Source organism: Lycorma delicatula, chromosome 3, assembly GCF_047948215.1.
Source record: "Lycorma delicatula isolate Av1 chromosome 3, ASM4794821v1, whole genome shotgun sequence".
In the NCBI taxonomy this organism is placed as follows: Eukaryota; Metazoa; Arthropoda; class Insecta; order Hemiptera; family Fulgoridae; genus Lycorma; species Lycorma delicatula.
The window spans coordinates 6,262,245-6,284,048 of record NC_134457.1 but is presented as its reverse complement, the minus strand read 5'-3'; the positions used below and the strand labels follow the sequence as shown (position 1 = coordinate 6,284,048).

Here is a 21,804-nt window from a genome sequence, read left to right as displayed (position 1 = left end):
ATGATCACTATTGATATCTGCACCTCTTAATCTGCTAAATTTCTTAACAGCTTTTTATACCTTTATCTTCTAAGATATATTTTATCTGATAGTGAGCTTTGTTACCAGGGAAATTCCTAAGTATATATCCTCATGATTTTTGAAGCAAGTGTGGGTTTTAAATAATATTTTTCTTCGCAAAATTTTACTAATTTGTTCCTCTTCCATTCTTTAACCCTAAACCCAGTTTTCCTACTATACACTTCCCTCGTTACCTTTATCAACCACAGCATTCCACTCTCTCGTTAATAAAATACTACAGTCCTTTTTTGATTCTGTTACATCTTTAATACTTTCACACATCTGTTCAGTATCTTCTTCATAATTTTATGTTGGCATATGCACTTACACTAACTAAATCTTTGGTAATATTCCTATCCTTGATGAAATTAACCGATCATTTATATAACATGACTTTCTACATCCGTTTGGCTACTTCATTCCTTATAATTATTTCCATTCTACTTTCCTTTCTTTCTTCCAGAATATAATATGGTAACTTCTTCAGTTAGTCCTAATACATCCATTTTATTTACCTTCATTTCCTTCTTGAGATTCTCTAACTTTCCACTCTTTAACAATGTCTTGATATTCCAAGTTCCTATAAGCAATTGGTCCTCTAACTTCTTTCACTGCTTCTTCCGATAATCTGAATGAGAAGCTATTTAACATTAAACAGAAGCCAGCATCTTAGTGTAATGGAAGGAATTATCACTGTGATCTTTACTACAGTTGTTTTCCATTGCCTTCTTTAATCTGATTCTATTCACTACCTGAAGAAGTTGCTCCATTTATAGGGGCAGTTTCCCAATCCCAGGGAAATAGAGTGCCCTGTACTATTGCAGGACATCTGCCATCTGAGAAGGTCATTGGAACTTGTAATAGGAGAACTTCTTGTATATTGCATGGGAGTAACTTGGTCTCTTCATTCTTTTGCCGCTTCTGAATATTAACAATTTTTAATATAAGTCAAAGTCAGCTTTGAGAAAATTAGATTATGGAACCCCTTATTCTTTTTTGGTTCACCTATTCAATTTTTTGTTGTTGTTATACTTAAGGGATTCTATTTGCGAAAGGTTTACTTTTACCAGCATTTATGGTAATATTCCAGTAAATGTATAGCAAATGCACTTTTTTAACATTAACTGCAATGTTGTTTTCACCCATCTACAGCATGTATTCCAAAAAAAATTATTACTATTAATATCAATAAAAAGTAATAAATTATATTTATGATTTTATTGATGTATTTCCATTTGACACTATCTAATGCCCTTAAGAGTTCGGTTTGCAAATCCACACTGATTGCTGTATTTCTTCTCAGAACTTTATGTTGGTGGTAAGAGTGCCTTCATTATACCCTTTGAGTTTCTGAAACTTTACTGATTTTCATGCAGTACTTCTTTCACGTAATGAGCCTTTAGTACTTAAGTTCATCTAGTTAAATATTTTGAGTCCTTATTACGAGTATAACAGACTGATAGTATAATAATCTTAATGTTTTCTACCCTCCTTTCTTTCTTATTTTGTATTTATAATAATACATAATATATTTTGGAAATGTTAAGGATCTTTTACAGTTTTGTAGATTTTGTGTAGTAATTTATATTCTTGACTGGCATAAGTGATAGTTTTTTATCACTTATTTTCATTATTTAATTGGTGTAACTACCAATTAGTCCATTAAATGTTCAGAATTTATTGACTGGGTACGCAAATCATATTCAGCAGCCTTTTCATGAATTATTTTCTTTAATAACTAAAATGTATTTAAGATAACATATTTTTATATGCTTTTATTTAACTTGCTCTGTGCTGCACGATGGGATGATCAGAATTTTGTCTGCAATATTTAACACACTTCCAGATGAGATAGAAGACTAAAATTTTATACGCATTCTTGGTGTTGATGACAATGCATTGTTATAACAAAAAATTCCATAAAAAACCTATTTGCATGGAAAATTTGTTGTTTGCCAATAATGGAAATTCAAACAACTGTGCATGTGTATGAAAGACTTCGATGCAGTGTCAGTCAGCAGTGCTTTCTGCTAAGCAAGAAAATGAATAGCCTATAATATGAAGATTGGTTGTATTTTATAACAACTGTTAACTAGTGTCAATGAATTACTGCTCTTAGATTTTTGCACAAACGTGTTTGAATTCGTTATTCATGCATTTCGCTGCATCATCATGTTTCAGAAGAAATCCATCTACAATTGTGCCAAGTTATGTAATCATTTACACAATATGTTTAAAAGTGATAAATTAACACATTTCGATGAGATTGTGTATGAGAAGTTTCTTAATAATATACTTTCTAATTGTAACAGTAATTTTTTTTGTCTAATTGAGAAAAAAAATTATGTTTTATTAACTAATGAAAAAATCTGAAGTGGACAGACACCACATTACCTCCTTGTACGCTTATTCAATTACATATATACATTTTTTTTTAAAATGAAAAGTACATAAAATCTTATTTTATTAATAACTTCTGATATTTTTCATATTTCTTTTATTATTGAATTATTATTTATTGTAAAAACTTTTTTACAGAGGTTAATATTAATAAATCAATATATTTAAATTAAAAAAAAAAAAAAAAAGTTAAAAGAAAAGAGATGAAATCTGATTTGAACCGATGTGCCTTCCCCTTTTAAGATCCAAATATTTCATTAATTAAAAGTGTTTGTCAGCCTTTTAGAGATGCTTTAAAGTTGTTTTGAAGGGAATTCTATTTTCTTGTTTTTGGAAATTATTTCATTTATTTTTTGTACTTATAACTCTGGAACCAATGAAAATAAGTACCACTTATGATATATTTTTGAAAAGGTCTCTATGAGATCTTATTACTGCAGTTAAGAAAAAGTTCAAAATCCAAATTTTTTTTGGATTGCAATCAAAAGGGGAGGTGCACAACTAGATGTTACAACAGTCATAAATTCAAAATTTCAACATCCTACAGCCAATCGTTCTTGAGATATGCGAGGTACATACGTATGTACCTACATAATATGTATGTACAGACATCACGCCGAAACTAGTCAAAATAGATATTTCCGTAGAAATCTGAAAACTGAAATTTTTCGCCATCACAATACTTCCTTTACTTCATAAAAAGAAGTAAAAATTACTGAAATTTCACTAGTTGGAAATTATTGAATGAAAGTATAAATTGTTATGGAAAAATTTTTCAATACAAATATGTTTAAAGATGCAGTAAAAAAAGAAAAATAATTTCACTTTCACATTTTTTCTTACTTAATATGAAATCTTTGATTAAATTCAGGTAACATTTTATATTGATATTGATGTATAAATCTGTTCACGATAGTGAATTTACCTTTATATGAACATTTATTTATTACATCTCGCAGTTACATTTAATTATAAATCTATCTTGTATGACTCTATTAATAAAATTCCTTTACATTTTATATCACGAATAATAAAAGCACGGGGCGATTTTCATTGTATTACATTGTATATTATTAATGAAATGATTGTAAAACATAATGTAATACAATGATTTTTTTCTGGGCGAAAAACACCTTGGCGTTATCTTTGCACGAACGTGATGTACGTGTTTAAAAAAAACTTAAACGTTAAAATTTCATTTTTAAAAAAGAGTTAAGAAAACATCTTTAAAAACAATTAAAATACATCTTAAAATGAAAAATTTGTGTATGCTAAGAGAAAAATAAAAACACAAAGGTATGCTGTATATCTGATTACGATAATAAAATTACTATTTTGAATATAATCAAGACAGCCCTAAGGAATTATAAAAATAAGATAAATTCATTTTATCATCCACTAGAATAATTTGAATGTTAGCCCCTAGCTTAAACTTGTGACATAATGCTGCATAACATCCACAAGGATGTATATGGTGTACTGTCAGTCAGCAGTCGCAGCGAGCATAAACTGGTGCATCTGTTTGAATCATCAAATATCCATGCACGAGCCTAGTGCGTCCTATTCGCAAATGCAGATAATAACCTCCTCTCGGCGATTAATTCTGCATGAGGAGCTCCACAGTGAAACAGTGTTCTTAATTGGGTGAAGTTTGTTGTTCATGGTATTCTATTCGTTTTGCCACTCATCGTGAACCAACCTCTTCAGGAAACAGATAAGATCGTTAGAAGCGACACGGATTGGTGAAAGGCCAGAGACAAGCCTCCTTTGCTGCACTGTCTGCCCGCTCATTGTCTGAAATTCCTATTTGGCTGGGATCCAGCAGAAGCTCACTGTTGTATTACATCTAGTCATTTGAAAAATAACCCAGTGAATCTCACATTCAGTAGTGTGTCTAGAGTACGCTTCATCCAATTGCCTGTAGGGCACTCATGGAATCTGAGCAAGCAAGAACATGTCGATATTTTGGTGTAATTATGTGTAAGGCCATGTTAATAGCATACAGTTCTGCAATGAAAACACTAGTGATGTTAGGTAAGGCCAAACATGTATGTTCTGTTACCAACAACAAAACCACAACCAACAGAATTAGTGTTTGTAGAGCCATCTGTGTAAACTGTTAACATCAGGTTTCTTGCTATTTACACTATTATAAAATTCATTTTGTAAGATAACAAGATTTGTGTCCTTTTTATATTGTACTGACAAAGATCAAAGCAGTAATTAGTGAGAGGGCTACTAAGGAGGGTAAATAAGATGGGAGCAACAGTAAGGACTAGAGGCAATTGTAAACGTAGAGTTTAGAAAAGGCATTGAGCTTTTATGCCTAGCAGAGCAGTAGATCTTGGCTGTTCCTGGTATTGATTAACAGCTGGTTCAAGAATACCACATCAAAGGTTGGATGAGTTTGTTACGCTTTAATGTGAGCCACATAGGAGCATATTATTTGCTTCCGTTTATTACAAAGAGATGGCTCACACTGTCCACCAGCAGACTTACCACAGGGCTTGAGTGAAAAGCACCTATGGCAAGATGGATCCGAATGAGTGATGAACTGCATCAAGCGTCTTCAGTGCGGTGGCCTGTGCCGATAAATAAGCTACACAGCTGTAGTCCAAGTGGGACTGGATCAGAGCTCCTTAGAAGCACAACATGCGTACATGATCGGCTCCCCAATGGGTATTAGATAGAACTCTCAGCATGTCTTAACATTTTTAGATATTTTTCCTTCAGCTCCTTCAAATGTTACCCATGTTAGTTGGTCAAACGACATAACTAGAAATCTAACCCGCATGCATGCTTCAGCTGGTTCACTATGTAAATACAATTGAGGGTCAACTTGTTCCCTCAATGGTACAAAGTAAATGCACTTGGTTTATTACAGGTAAAACATGAATCCAGAAGATTTACACCATGATTCTAAGCGGGTTATTGTGTTTTGTAACAGCCTCTTGCATGTAGCTAACATTCTACATGGTACGTAAATTGAAAAATCATTACAAAAAAAAGAACATATAAGCACTTTTCGTTCGCTGTTTTTTACGCTATTTATGGCTACTCCTAACAAAGTAACACTTAGGACGCTTTCCTGAGGAACTTCGTTTTCTAGTGTGAAACTGTCAGATACTGTTGTTCTGTTCCAACTCGAACTTGGAAGGACTGATTACTGAGGAAACCCCTGGTAAATGCACGATTACCTTTTAAACCCCATTCATAAACTGTATTTAGGATTCCTCTCCTCCATTTGGTGTCATATGCCTTTTGCAGTCGAAAAATACAGCCACCAGGTGTTGGTGAAATAAGAAGATGTTTTGAGTAGCAGCTTCCAGGGCAACTACATGATCAATAGATGATCTGCCTTGGTGGAAACTGCATTGTTCTAGGACAATCAGGGAGTTTCAAGGTACTACACTAGATGGTGCCCCATGCTTTTATTATTTGTGATATAAAATGTAAAGGAATTTTGTTAATAAATTCACGCAATATGCATTATTATAATTAAATGTAGCTGAGAGATGTAGTAAATGAATGTTCACATAAAAGTACATTCACTACTTTGAATACGAAACAAATTTCTATATCATCATTGTACATTATTATTATTATTATTAAGACGTTAAATCAAGGAGTTTTATAAACATTTATTCATGATTTAATATGAAAGTGAAATTATGTTTCTTTTTTTTTTTAGTACCTTTTTAAATACATTTTTATTGGAAAATGTTTCCAAATAATTTATTATTTAATTCAATAATTTTCACGTATTGAAATTTTTTAATTAGTTAAATAAAAACGTATTTATAAAATAATTTTTTTTTTTTATTATGGCTATATAATAAGTTACATTCCTTGTAGAATAATGTATTTTGAATACATTTTATTGTATTTTTACAATACAATTATTACAATAAAATTAAATTATTACAATAATTGTATTTTTACAATATGATTATGCTATGTATTAGGATTTATAGTTGGGAAATTATTATTTTTATTTTCCATGTGAAGTAGGTTTATTTTCCTAATTTTTGCTGTTTACAGTAGTAAAGCTATGAGGTAAAGCAATGATTCACTTTTAATCGTTCACGTAATTAAAAAATATATAACTTTTGTTAGAAAGTTTTCCAATTAAAGATTTTTCTGTATATAAAAATTTAGGTTAACATTAGTTGACTACTGTTAATAAAATATTCAGTTGTATTTCTGGGATTAGTTTGTAATAATTCATATTTTTAGTAAATATATTAGTATGTAGTAATAAAATAAAATAATTAATTCAAATATTTGTTAATAAGCGATTTTATTTAATGAAAATTTCTGGGGATGAATTTTCAAGATATACTATTTTGATCATGTGTCTAATGTGTATGTTTCACTGAAGTAAGCTTTAAGTGAAGTTAAATGACTTAATTTTATTTGTTTGTGATTATTACATTTTTTTACTTGTTTAAAAACAAAACTATACTGATTGTTTGTGCTTTAATTTTTAAAATAGCCCTTGGGTGTGGTAAAAATTACGTGCTGCATTTTTTTTTTACATGCTTTTGCTTTTCCTTGTCTTAGGCTCATGGTGTAAGAAATTTCTGTCCTTCCAGATAAGTTTTTTATTTAGAACTTTCAACTTGTGGTGAAATTTGGTAGAATTTAAATGAAACTTGTGTTATGTCTAAATAACATTAATATTCGCATTTGTTATTTTTAAATTTACTTGTATTGTACAGAGAATTTAATCATGGATCATTTTTCGTATTTCTAATATAGTCTTATTTTATATGCGCAACTTGAATAATTTATGTTTTGCAGTTCTTGCTAGTGAACATCTCAGAATTAGAAACCTGCAAGGCAAGGTCACCATTAATCAATATAAGTGAATTACATAACTGCAGTACTCCTCATGATTCTAATTTTATCTGAACACACATGTATTGCTTCCTACATCTAATGTTTTACAAGATAACAATAATTGGTTATGATTTTTTTTTTTTTTAATGACTTAAAAACGTAATAAGCAGGAAAAAGGTTCTATTTTCATCCTTCAAAAACATGCATTTCTTTGTTATCATTATTTTGAAAATACTATAGTATAATCTTCAAGAAACTTTCAGTGACTGAATCTTTTATATTTGGTAATGTGCTATTTCCGATGCCTTTTCAAAGGTAATTTTAAATCATAATAAATGTGTAAGGAGCAAAAAAAGACTGAGTACTAGATAGTATAAAACAGCTGATGTTTTTGCACTTAAGATCATTGATAATTTATAAAACTACCAAGTATATTCAGTAATCATCTGTACAGAGAAAAAAATTGAATGGGTGTTTAGATAGATAAAATCATCACTGTTTCGTTATCCTGAATAACAAATTAGTAGAAAAAAGAGGTAATAAAAAAGCTAATACTTGAATCGATTACTGATGAAGAGAAAACTCATAAAATGATATGCTTCACTATGAGCGGTTCAAGCAGAAAATGTTAGTTTTTAAGTATAGCCTGTATCACATAAATTCTTTAAATGTATTGATCCCATATAAAATAATTTAACTTAAGAGAATATTTTCACCTAAGCATTTCAGACGGGGAAAAAAATCCTTCAAAAGAGTTATAAGATCGTGTCATTTTCACTGTGTTTTCATGCATATTTCCAATCAAAACCAAAATGTAAAAATCAATAAAATTAAAGTTTTAGTATAACAGATATGTTACTTTTTATTAAAAAAATATATAATTAAATTAAAAAAAAAAAATACCATATTAAATAATATAGAAAGCATTAGACAAAGTTCTGTCAGTTATTGGAGCAGGAGCATGGGATGAGTTTGATTGCATTTGATCTGTTTATTGTACTCTGCAAAGTTAGGAACATTTGTTTTAAAAATAATTTTTATAAAGGTTATGTGAAAATATAATATAACATTTTCAGATATGGTAATGCGAATACAAGTTAGTAATAAAATCATTGAGAGATGAACTTAAAAGAGACATTAAGGTTAGTGAAAAAGAGCACGGTAATTTGATTGAAAATTGCCATGAAAAAATTTCTGAAATTAATGCAGTAATTAAAGATAATAATGATAAACTTCACTCGTATTTGGCAAAAATTGAGTTTCTAAAGCAGAAAACATTAGTTTATGGGAGAAAGTTGATCAGTTGGAAAAAAGGGTCATAGATATGGAACAATACTCAAGATAGTAGATTAACCAATAAACCAAGATAGTAGATTAATAGATAAACCAAATGAGAATGTGTGTGGCATAATTAAGCAGATCGGAGTGAGTTTAGGTTTTAATATAAGTAAAACCGAAATCAATGCTTGTCATAGACTGCAGAAACATAATAAAGAGTCCTCTGCACTGGCGGGAATAATTGCTAGATTTTTTTTGGAGAAGTGTGAAAGATGAAATCAAGGAGAGTAAAGCGAGACGTTTTAACTAGACACATCAACATGACAACATCAGGTAACCCAGTGTCCTTCATGGCATAAGACTTTTGCTGCGGCAAGAGAAGCTAAAAAATCGAAAGGCTACAAGTACTTATGGTTGAGCAGTGGGAAAATTCTTCTGCGAAAAACTGATAATACTAGAGTGATAGAACTGAATTACATGGATGATCTGGAAAATCTGTAAGCTAATTTTTATTTTTTTTATATTAAATGAAATATGGCTACGGTAAATAACTTCGCTTCATTAAATTATTTCATTAATTTTAACTTTAATAAATGTAATACTTTTAAACATAGTATTAGTTTTGTTCTACAAAATATTAGGAGTATGCAGAAAATATTTACTCTTTCTAGCAGTGTTAAATTGCTGTAATGTTTTACCTGATGTCATTATTCTAACTGAAATTTGGTTGTTTGATTGTGAGGTACATTTATTTAATATTGATAATTTTAATTCATTTTTTAATTGTAATAGTGGTGTTATGGTTTTTATTAAAAAAGCTTTAACATCACAAGCACTCATTGATTTCACTACGGCAAATTGTGTACTAATTAGAATTTCTTTTGATAAAATGAATTTATTGTTAGCCGTTTATAGGCTGCTTAAGTATATGATTAAATCCTTCTTATCAGAATTGCACTTATGTTTATCTAATATATGAATATATATGAATATAGATATTAAGAATTCCTACAATTCCACTAACCCACATATCATTGAGTATAAACTTTTAATTTTGTGTTTTGGCCTTGAAACTTTTATTACTTCTCCAACAAGAATTATATCTGTTTTCGATACCTGCATTGACCATGTTTTGGTTAGATTTGTCTGTAATATTAGTTTTTAGAGTCAGATATGTATGGATGATATGGGTGTTAATGATCATAACATTACAATTGGATTTCATTTGAGTTTTGTCTGTAAACCAGGATGCCATTCTGAGTATAGTATCCACAAAAACAACTTTTCTAAAAAGATTGATTTTCTGTCTTTAAAGTCGTCTGCCGTACAGAGTGAAATGAGGGAAGCTATTTTTCAATCTGTGCCTTTCTGTCAGCTGCTTATGACAGTTTAACCATATAAACAAAAATACTAAAATTATTCCCAAATAAATATATAAAAATCATCTCAAAAAAAAAATAATTAAAAAAAAAAATCAATATAAATCTCTCAGACTTTGGGTTAATAGTTTTTTTGCGAGGGTTAAAAAAAGAAATCTGAATTAAAAGGTTAAGAATCAGCCGTATAATGAGAATTTAATCAAATATTACAAATCGTTCAGGAATAAATTACATGCAGATTTTTGTAAAGCTAAGGATAAATATTATTATAATAAATTAGAAAACACCAAAGGTGACACTCGTAAACAGTAGAGGGTTCTTAATGTTTTGCTTGGCAGAGAACTGCTAAAGCAAGTATTGAATCTCTGGTTTTTGATAATCCTACTGTCTCCTATTCTCATTCTGTTGTTAATGAATTTTATAATTATTTTACTAGCGTTACAGACTAACCGATTCTACCTACTAACCCTTTAAATACTATAAATGCCGTCAGCATGGCTAATTATGAGTATTTCTGAATCTATAATTTTAGGGATTTGCCCTTTCTAATTCTTCTGTTTGGCGATGAAATTCTTATTGTTATCAAAAAAATGGATGGCAAGAAAGCTGCTGGTGGTGATGGCATATCTGTTTCCATTCTAAAACAAATTTTATTTGAAATAGTAGATGTTCAATTTATTTGTGATTTTTTTGTAGTCACGGGTAAATTCCCCATGGCAATGAAAAGAGCTGTTGTTTTGCTTTTTAAGAAAGGAGATTGTGGTAACTTGGGGAATTACAGACCAATCTCTCTTTTATCTGTTTACTCTAAAATTTGTGAAAAGTGCATTAAATTTTGTTTAATTAACTTCTTAAAAATAAATGTTTTAGTAATAATCAGTTCGGTTTCCATGAGGATCTTGGTACTGAGCATGCTCTTTTATGGCTGGCAAGTGATATTTATGGTTCTGTTGATGAACATTTATCAACAGCATTGTTATTTATTGACTTAACTAAGGCTTTTGACACTGTAAATCATGAAAAGATAATGAAACTGCGTGCTTAGTTTTATGGGTGTGAGAGGCTGTGCCTTGAATTATTTAGTGACTATCTAAATAATAGGGAACAGGTGGTCACTGGATGGTGAAACTAGTGAAGCGCTAATGATAAAATGTGGTGATCCTCAGGTTTCAGTTTTGGGTCCAGTATTCTTTCTAATTTATGTTAATGGTCTCTGTAATGCCTACCTGAAGGAGAAGATAACTGCTTAAGCAGATGACATGGCACTGTTTTATTATGCTGCCGATATAAGCAGTGTTAATCAATGTATTAATCAGCATTTGGAAAACTAAGCTGGTGGTTTTCTAAAATTTCATTAATACTCAGCCCAAAGGCCAAATGCATGCACTTTAATTTGCATAAAAAGACTTCTTATAATGACAAATTAATCTATCCTCCAGAGATACCAATATTGACTGCTCCTGTTTGTGGATTGAAAGGGTCAATACAGTGAAATACTTAAGTTTAGTGTTAGACTCCTTTCTGACATGGAGAGATCATGTAAAATGTATAAATATTAAATTGATGAGGATTATTAAACAATTTTATTTGATTAGGAATGCCTGCTCCTGGGTTATACTGAGGTGTCTGTATTTGGGATTTGTTGAGTCTCTTTTGTCCTATGGAATTGTTTGCTGGGGAGGAACCCATTTATCTACAATTAAATCGTTATTAACAGCACAAAAACATATCATTAAAATTTTGGCTTTCATGTATGTCACCATCTCTTCCATTATTTAGGGATCTTAATTTACTTCCTTTAGAGTATTTATATTTTTATAAACTTTTTTATGCCAGAAGCAGAATAGGATTCCGTACAAAAACAAAGTGCATAACACTCGTGGTACTCAGTTTTATAATCTCTAGGAATAGGAAAATAATGAGTACCCTGAGTGCTATGCACTTTGTTTTTGTACGGAATCCTATTCTGCTTCTGGCATAAAAGACATATTAAACTTTATACAAAAAATTACCTATTGCACAAAATTTTTACATATAGTGCACCACGTATGTATAATAACTTACTCCTAAGACTAAGAGCTATTAGCAATCTGTATAGATTTAAAAGTGAGCTAAAAATATGGTTATCAATTTGTGATGACATTAATTTATTACGGTTATAAGATTTTGGTTGCAGTTCGCGTGGATTCAGTTTGTAAATTATTCTGGGTTTTTTATTAGTTAGAGGCATAAATACAACTGTTTATACATAATGAAAATATATTTTGAACATTTATTTTGTGAAATGCTCTTGCGCAAATATTCGGAATGTTAAAATCCTAAACTGGTCTGCCTTTGGGTTACCTAAATTTTGTCACCAAATTTTTATATTTTTAATTTTTAAATTATTAAAATTATATAATTTTATTTTTATTTATATATTGTAGTAAAATTATCTGTTATCTTTCCTTTGTACTAGTGATGAGATAGATTTGATTTAAATCTAATTTGTTTTTTAATATTATATTATCATTTATATATTTTAATGCTCCATCCGTTAGTGTTGGTGTTACATGTATCAATTTTTGATGGAATGGATGTATGAAAATATTGTTAATAATTGTTATAGGTAATATTGGTTTTCTAAAAATTCCTAAATAAGCAGAAGTGAACTTAGGCAGAACAAAGAGAACTGGTAGAAAACCTTAGATATCGGAGGATATATTGCAGCTGATGGATGAATGTAGAAACTATAAGAATGCTAGTGATGAGGAAAGTAAAAGGAATTCGATAATTAAGAAATACTGTAAACAGGAAGTGCAAACTAGCGAAAGGAAAGTAGAGTAAAGAAAAGTTTTCAGAAGTGGAAAGAGAAGTGATCATTGGTAAAATAGACAGAGCTTACAGGAAAGTTAAGGAAAATTTTGTGGTACATAAATTAAAATCTAATATATTAAATAAAGATGTTACACCGATTTATAATACGAAAGGAAAGGTTGATAGGTGGGTGGAATATATTGAAGAGTTATACGTAGAAAATGAATTAGAAAATGGTGTTATAGAAAAAGAAGAGAAGTTGAAGAGGAGGAAAGGGGAGAAACAAAAATGAGATCTGAATTTAAGAGAACATTAAAAGATGTCAATGGCAGAAAGGCTCCTGGAATAGATGGAATACCTGCAGAATTAAAATGCAGTGCTGGTAGTAAGCAATAGATAGATTATACAAATTGGTCTGTAATATTTATGAAAAAGGGGAAATTCCATCAGACTTCAAAAAGAGTGTTATAGTCATTGTACCAAAGAAAGCAGGAGCAGATAAATGTAAAGAATATAGAACAATTAGTTTAACTAGTCATGCATCAAAAATCTTTATTAGAATTCTGTACAGCAGAATTGAGTGGAGAGTGAAAGAAATGTTAGTAGAGGACTAATTTGGTATCAGGAAAAGTATAGGGACAAGGGAAGCAGTTTTAGCGCTCAGATTAATAGTAGAAGGATGATTAAAGAAAAACAAACCAACACACTTGGCATTTATAAAGACCTAGAAAAGGCATTTGATAACATAGAGTGGAATAAAATGTTAAGCATTTAAAAAGAATTAGGGTTCAAATACAAAGATAGAACAATTGCTAACAGTTACAGGAACCAAACAGCAACAGTAATAATTGAAGAACATAAGAAAGAAGCCGTAATAAAAAAGGGAGTATCCCTGTTACTTTTTAATCTTTACATAGAACTAGGAGCTAATGATGTTAAAGAACAATTAACAGGTTTGTAAATATGAACCCGGAATTTTTGTATAGACAATACATGTTTATTGTATGAAAAAGATAATTTACCACCGGAAAAATAAATTAAATAATAATAATAGTATTATTTTGAAATCAGACAAAACTAATATGCCGGTCATCATGTATTCTGATAAATATAAAAATTTGATGGAATAATATATATTGGAGAACGATTTCAAGGGAATAAAGGACAACTAAAAAATTTCTAAGAATTACTTTAAGTTTAATAATAAAATACCGCAACATTTTCAATTATAAAAATAATTTAATATATCACACAAGGTTGGTTGTACCTCTACGAACCAAGTGCACCTGTATTAAATGGACTACCACAAATACACAAACCTATGCGACCTTTATCAAAACCGCTCCTTCTTACATTGTCTCTAAAGTAATTGCTAAAATATTTGGAAATAAAATAAATTTAGGTTACAAATATAATATAAAAAATGGATATGAATTAGTAAATAAATTAAAAGACTTAAAAATTAGTGATAAAACTAAGATGGTTAGCTATATGATATTTTTGTATTATGTATCCTAGTATATCCGTAGAAAAAACTATTAACATAATAAAAAATAAATTAACACAAAGGGATCATTAAGATCCCTTATTTTTTAATGTTGTTATAAGAAATATATGCAAACGGAATTATTTTAAATTTGATGACAAATATTACACCCAGTAAAACACTCTACTGATGGGTTTTCCTTTGTCACCCATTTTATCTGAGTTTATTTACAGGAGTTTGAAAGTAAAGTTGTTTATGGGATAACTTATGTGCATATTTTATTATGGACTAGATATGCTGACAATATTTTTTTAGTCTATAATCCAGTTACGTGTATGAGCATTTAATCATTTTGAAAAACTTCAATTTCTACTGTAGTGGATTGAAATTTACCTTTGAACTTGATAATAATAAAAAAATAAATTATCTAGTTGTTAAGATAGAAATTAATAATGAAAGCAATCAACTTATAACTTCAGTATATAGGAAACCCACATCTAACAAAATCACTATATATAGAGCTTCAAATCACCCACGGTCACACAAATTTAGTACTTACACAAACATGGTAAATAGAGCAATTAATTATACCAGGTGTGTAAATATGAAACTGAAATTTTTGTATAGTAAATACACGATTATTGTATGAAAATGATAAAAAATACTTTACTCGAAATATTTTCCATCACTAGCTAATACATGTTTCCCATCTCTCTGACAATTTATGAATGTCACACCAAAAACACTGTTGCTCTTTTGAGGCAAACCAGTCATCGAGCCATTTTCATTAGAAGTGAAGCACTGCTTAGCAAGTGTGTGTCCCATCGATGCCAATAAATAGTACAGAGACAAGCCTGATGAATAAGCTGCATCTGAAAGTATTTACCACCTGAGAAGAAAAGATTAGAAACTTTTGAAATGTGGTGCTATAAGAGGATGTTAAAAATCAGGTGAGTTGATAAAGTGACTAATGAAGAGGTGTTGCGGCAAATTGATGAAGAAAGAAGCATTTGGAAAAATTTAGTTAAAAGAAGAGACAGGCTTATAGGCCACATATTAAGGCATCCTGGAATACTCATTTTAATATTGAAGGGACAGGTAGAAGGGAAAACGTGTGCAGGCAGTAAGGTTTGGAACATGTAAAAGAAATTGTTAGAAATGTAGGATGTAGGGGGTATACCGAAATGAAATGACTGGCACTAGGTAGATATCGTGGAGAGCTGCATCAAACCAGTCAAATGACTGAAGACAAAAAAAAATCCTAGTTTCTTATTATCATTTTTTTCTATATTTATGTCAAGAAGTTATAATGTTGTTTTGTTCAGTTTCAACTGTATGGGTTATATTTTGATCAAGATCAAGTTTATGAAGTATTATTGTATGTTCTAAATTTATTTATTTATTTATGAAAGTGACCAAAATGTCATGTACAAATCTGATTCATTATTTTGTTTCGATTATGTTTAATATTGTATAAAATAATATCCTCCATATTTTCTCCATATTTTGTAAAAATACTTTCGATAAAATGCTACGTAAAGGAGAATCTATCAGTAAAAAACCATTTTCGTATATGTAAAATTCATTATTAAATGTGCAATAATTGTGGTTAAGAATAGTAAGTTCTAATAATTGTTTGGTCTACTACAAAATTATTTATTTTATTTTTATAAAGTAGTTTTTTTAGCAATATTTAAAGTTTCTTTAACAGGGAGTTTATTATTTATACATATCTTAAGAAACCAAAATGTCATTATTATCTAACTTTACTTCTTTTAGTTTTTAATAACTTCATTATTATTTTCAATACTGTAAGTATTAAATCTGACTTTATTCATAATAAAACTAAATTGTTACTTTAAATATCAGTAATCTTAAACTGAAAACAGTGTGATGTTTTCATCATTTTGTTTTAAATAAAAATGATAAAAAATTTAATTGATCTTTAGATTTTGTATCGTCGTTCTTTTGTGGTAATATATTTCATTAGCCCCTATGACAGTCTAATTGTAAAGTAGAAATTCAATTTAATCTTGAAATTGAATTTAATTTTCATTACTAAGAATATGAGAACATGTATTTATTAGATAAAACCATAAAGTGTCATTTAATGTTATGTTGCTCCTGATAAGCTACATTGAAGTGATTTCTGTACTTTTTCTTGTAAAAAAACATTTTTACTAAATATTTTGTTTAGATTACAGAGGATTTGTTGGTAATGTAGTTGTGAGTTGTCAGCGATCAACTTTGGAAGTTAATTATGGTAAATTCCTTTATAAGGTTGAGATTCTGGTAATTAAGGAGAAAAATAATAGTATTTATTTTATGAATTCTTTCCTGTTTACTTATTTTGAGATAAAATAAAATAAGAAGTAAAGATAGGATTTGATGAGATGAAGTAAAGATATGCGGAAATAGTGTTTTCAGATGATGTTTTTACAACTTTAGTCTAGTTTTTTCACCATTGATCCAGGGGTCATCACACATGGTGTGTATTGGCATGTTGACAGTTTTTATGTTGACGTGTATGGTTGTTGATTCTTTTGGCTTAATTTGTTGTCTGCGTGTGACTTTTATTTTTGTTTTGTGGTGAGTGTGTGTTTGGGTGTTTCTCCCTTCATGAAGTATTGCTACCCAAGTGTTTTCCAGGAGAGGTGGTTAGCCAGAGGTGGAGGTTTAATTGGTAGTGTGCAGGAACACATATGCGCTTGATAACATCTTGCTGAACCTGTTAGCAAGCCTGACGCTGCTTAGATGCCTGTAAATAGCGTTCCTCCACCTCTTCAACAAAAAAAAAAGAGAAAAAAAAGGTGCCATCATAGTTCCTACAGTTAACAGGAATTGGACTGACAGTTGATCTTTTCATTTCTAAATTGAAACTAAACAGTAGTTTTGGGCAGATCTTTGAGAAGTGCATTTTCATATTTAAAAAATTGTATAATGTAAGTCGGTAAGAAAAACTTCATTTTATCATATTCGTGAAGTTACTGGAAATATTATTTACTAATTAGAAAGAGTAACTGTAATAATTGTAACGCAGAGATTTACAATGTGACTGAATATATCTTAAAATATTTTTTGGATTTTTTATAAAGAGGAAGAAATTTAGAGAATCACGATTAAAGTAGAAAGAAGATATGGCTGTAAAGCCACTTTAACTTACATATAAGTAGGATTTTACGTATGTTATTTATTTATTTATTTTATTTTTGTTAGGTGTCATTAATCTGTTTTAGATATTTTCACTTGTAGCTGTGTTTAGTAGTAGCTACTATTTGGTTAGTTTTTTTTTAGACATTTGATGTATTGGCTCATACCGAGTAAATGATTATAAAATTATAATGAAGCAGTGGATCATTGAAGTAACATTTCTGTAAAAGTGATTCATGTAGGTTATATAAAAATATAATCATTATTTTGACTATCATATTAAAGGAATTATTTCTTAATTAATAGAGTTAATTATACAATATTTAATTATGACATAATTTTGTATTAAATTATTATAAAAACACTAATTATGAGGGTAGAGTGAAAAGTTCTGGGCCTAGTTAAGAAAACTATATTTTTTTGGGTACATTTTCATTTATTTTTCATCATAGACATCGTTAAGTTCTACGCACTTAGTCCAACATTTCGCAAAAGTGCTTATGTCAGTTTGGTATGTCGATTTATCCAACTCCTTAAAATAATCATCCACAGTGGCAATAACTTCATTATTAGTCGAAAATATCCTCCCACAAAGCCATTTTTTTCAGGTTAGGAAACATTGTTAATTATTGGTAGTCAGATCAGCAGTTATGGAGGGTGTTAGAGCAATTCAAATCATAATTCGTTGATTTTTGCCATTGCTATGAGTGAAGTGATGGAGCATTGTCATAATGGAAAAGCACTTTTTTGCCAAACGCGGTTGCTTTTCCTCAATTTTATCGTTGGGATGCTGCAATAGGGTCACGTAATATTCAACATTCATTATTTCACACTTTTTAAGAAAATCAATAAAAATTATTCTATGTACATTCAAAAAAACAGTTTTCCTAACATTTTCAAGCAAAAGTCGTTTTTCCTTTTTTTTTTTTTTAAACAGGTTAACCATTTTTAACCCTTGTTTAAACTACTGCTTACCTCTGAAGTGTAATGAAACCAGATCTAATCAACTGTCATAAATCAATGTATAAATTCCTCTGGATTGCACCTAAAGAGCCTGAGACAATCGCTTAAAATGTTTTTTGGCCGGGCATGAGCAAACATGGCACTCTGTCACATAACTTCTTCATGCCAATTGTTCATGCAATATATTGCGTATGTGTTTTGTTGACGGTGCCTACAGACTGTTAACTCAAAAAGGCTGTTATTATATAGTACACACTATTTAATAATATTATAATGAAATGTAATGATAATAATAAAAATTAGTGATAAGTAATATTAAATATAAGTATTTCAAAATATGTAATTGTGTCAAAAATGATCTTTTTTTTTTGGTCAAGAAGTTAATTAATTGTAAAGAAGTGCAAGAAAGGATTTGTCAGTATACACTATTTGTGTATATTGACAAATATTGGTAGAGTGAGCTCTGCATGTGAGACAGTGATGCTACTAAAATTTTGGGTATACACATCAAAAGGGATGAGGAGATGACAGGATAAGAGATAATGCATCGATTGGGACCGAACTTATTTAACGTTTAATCATATGAGTTTTGAGCTGTAAAAAAGATGGAAATTTTGTCTTGTGATTTTTTCCCAAAATCACTTCCAAATTTAAAAAATAAAGATTTTAGTCAAAATTTTCAGCTTCCTCTCCAGATTTGGTGTAGCTTATTCAAATTTAGTACTCAAACATTTGATGAGAAAGTGTAGTACTGTCGTTATTAATTTTAGGATAAACATTTTTAATTAGCTTACAATAAACACATTATTAATTAATTAAAGAATCGTGTGGGAGAATTTTGTTAGTTATGCATTAAAATTATAAAAGCTGCGTTAGTAAAGTAGGGATTAAAAGCAGACAGGCGCTAGTATGGCGAGCTTTGATTAAAAAAATTAGTTTAATATCAGATGTGGTTGTAAGAATTAGGATCGTCTATTAAAAATTATTTGTGTGGAACATAGTTCTTTCTGATAGTGAAACATGGACAATAGTAAAAGTAGAAAGAGAGCTATTTGAAATGTGGTTTTGGGGTTATTGAAAATTTTTTAATTTAGTAATAAATTTAAAAAAAGCCAGATGAATTGTATGTAACTAACTGCATCTAATGTTAAAATCCACTTTTTTCATTTGTACAGTTTTAATATATAATTAAGTTCATTAAGTAATGAAATCATTTTTAATGTGGAGTTAAAAAAGTCTCTCATTTAAGATAAGTCTAATTTTTATATTCTCAACTTGCAACATCATTATTTGTATCTTACTTCTAGTAACTGTATTCATACTTCACTGAAAACAGTAGTGTAGTATAGACATATTACCAGTCTCCGTCACAGATATCAGATCTCTTTATAGCTACTTGTAATTTGGTATTTCTATAAAAAAAATCTGATGTCGACACCTCATGACTTCCTTGTACGCTTATTATATTACATATACACATTTTTTGCTACACTTCATTTAAACTCATCTCATTTGAATGTGAGATACAATTCTCCAATTATTTAATAAAGTGGACAGATACACAATTGCTAAAATATTAGTTATTAACATCAAATATTTATACAATTAATTCAACAATCTTTCTTGAAATATTAGGATAGAGTAAATCCCTTTATTACTGTTTAAATAAATGTGTCTTATACTTATCTAATACTATGTTTTTAAAATTATTATAAATTAATCATCAAAAAAATGAAAACAAAAACGAATAATCAGATGTTTAACCAAATCTGATGTAGACACTACGTGACTTACTTGTACACCTTTTAAATTACATATACACTTTTTTTTAAAATGTAAAGTATATAAAATTTTATTTCATTAATAACTTCTGATATTTTTCCATATTTTTTATTGATTGAATTATTATTTATTGTAAAATTTTTTTTACAACGATAAATTTTTTTATTTGAATTGATGCGCCTTCCCCTTATTTACAATATTGCTAAATTCAAAATTTCAACTTCCCATGGCTAATAGTTCCTGAGTTATGTGAGATTCATACATATGTACGTAAGACGTTACATCAAAACTAGTCAAAATGGATTCAGGGATGACCAAAATGGATATTTACGTTGAAATTTGAAAACTGTAATTTTTGTGATCACAATACTTCCTTTACTTTGTACAAGGAAGTAAAAAATGAGGGAAAATATGAAGGAAAAATATTACTGACTTCTGTAGTGAGAGCATATATTATAAATTAAAAAAGTGCAAGTAAAAACACTTGAACACTCCTTTGTAGAGATAATGTGTGATATAGAAGAAACTCATTTCACAGCCACTAGTGCAGAAGATCTGAAAACCAGTGTCTCCACATCAATAAGGCTAAAGCCTTAATCCAACTTCTTTAATTTCTATCATTAAAAATTCCAGTTGACTGGAATATGAACTCAGAACTTTCTGGATGAAAGACTGAGATGCTACCACTCTGCCAATGCTGGTCACAGTAAATTATATCTCTGAACAGATTATTTGTCAAATTACAGTTAAAGAATTGGTCTGTTGCGGACTCAGTCCTGCCGTTATAGAGACAGTTCTAATAATTTTGTTAATCTTGTTTATTTTTTATGTAAATTATGTTTTATGTAAGAGGGTCCTTCAAATATAAATCAGAATTTTGCTCTGCAAATGATGCTGGCAGTGATTTGCAAAGTCATCCTACATGACAATGTGTGGTTACATATAGCAGCTCAGACTTTACAATAATCTTGCGCTAAAATTCATTGGACACACCTTGAACACCCACCATACAGTCCAGACTTGTCACCATGTGATTTCCACATGTTTGGTTTGTTGAAAGGAGCTTTAGGAGGGGAAAGATTCAGTGTTGATGTTGAAATCTAGCATTATGGGACCATTTGGTTGTTGTGACAAACATCTTGTGTTTTTGATGAGAGGATCAGGAAGCTCCTTCTCTGGTAGAAAAAATGTATTTTTGTTGAAGGAAACAAAAATCTAATCAGATCTAATAAACAAATCTCATATCAACACCCAAACAAATTCTGGTTTATATTTTTTTGTGTCTGAGATGATTACTTAATTAAATATGAAAGAGTATTTTAAGTAAAATACTTTGTACTTCAACCCTGTGATGAGACTTATCTGTCATTTCGTTATATATTTGCCTTTCTGGAGGCAAATAGATCCGAAGAAGATCTTGGATGCTAACTGTTATCCCAAAACCTTGGAATTACATGCCCTAGAAAAAGTGTGCACACTATTATCATTGAATCCCAAGATGTGTTTAGTAACACGTGATAAAATATTCCTGTTAGCATCTAACTCTTGAACTCACTTTAGTCCTTGATGTGTGATAAAATCATGTTGAGTAATCTGGAAATGCAATTAAAATGCATTTTGCACTTTTACAATCTAAATCTACACACAGCAAAGATGAATCACTGATCA

The 21,804-nt window shown here is 29.8% G+C and overlaps 1 protein-coding gene across 3 annotated transcripts in view; it reads left to right on the top strand.

Moving 5' to 3' along the window:
• LOC142321363 (DDB1- and CUL4-associated factor 6-like) overlaps nt 1-21,804 on the top strand; it is a 143,822-nt gene that overhangs the window by 31,008 nt on the left and 91,010 nt on the right. The gene's annotated exons all lie outside the window — the stretch shown is intronic.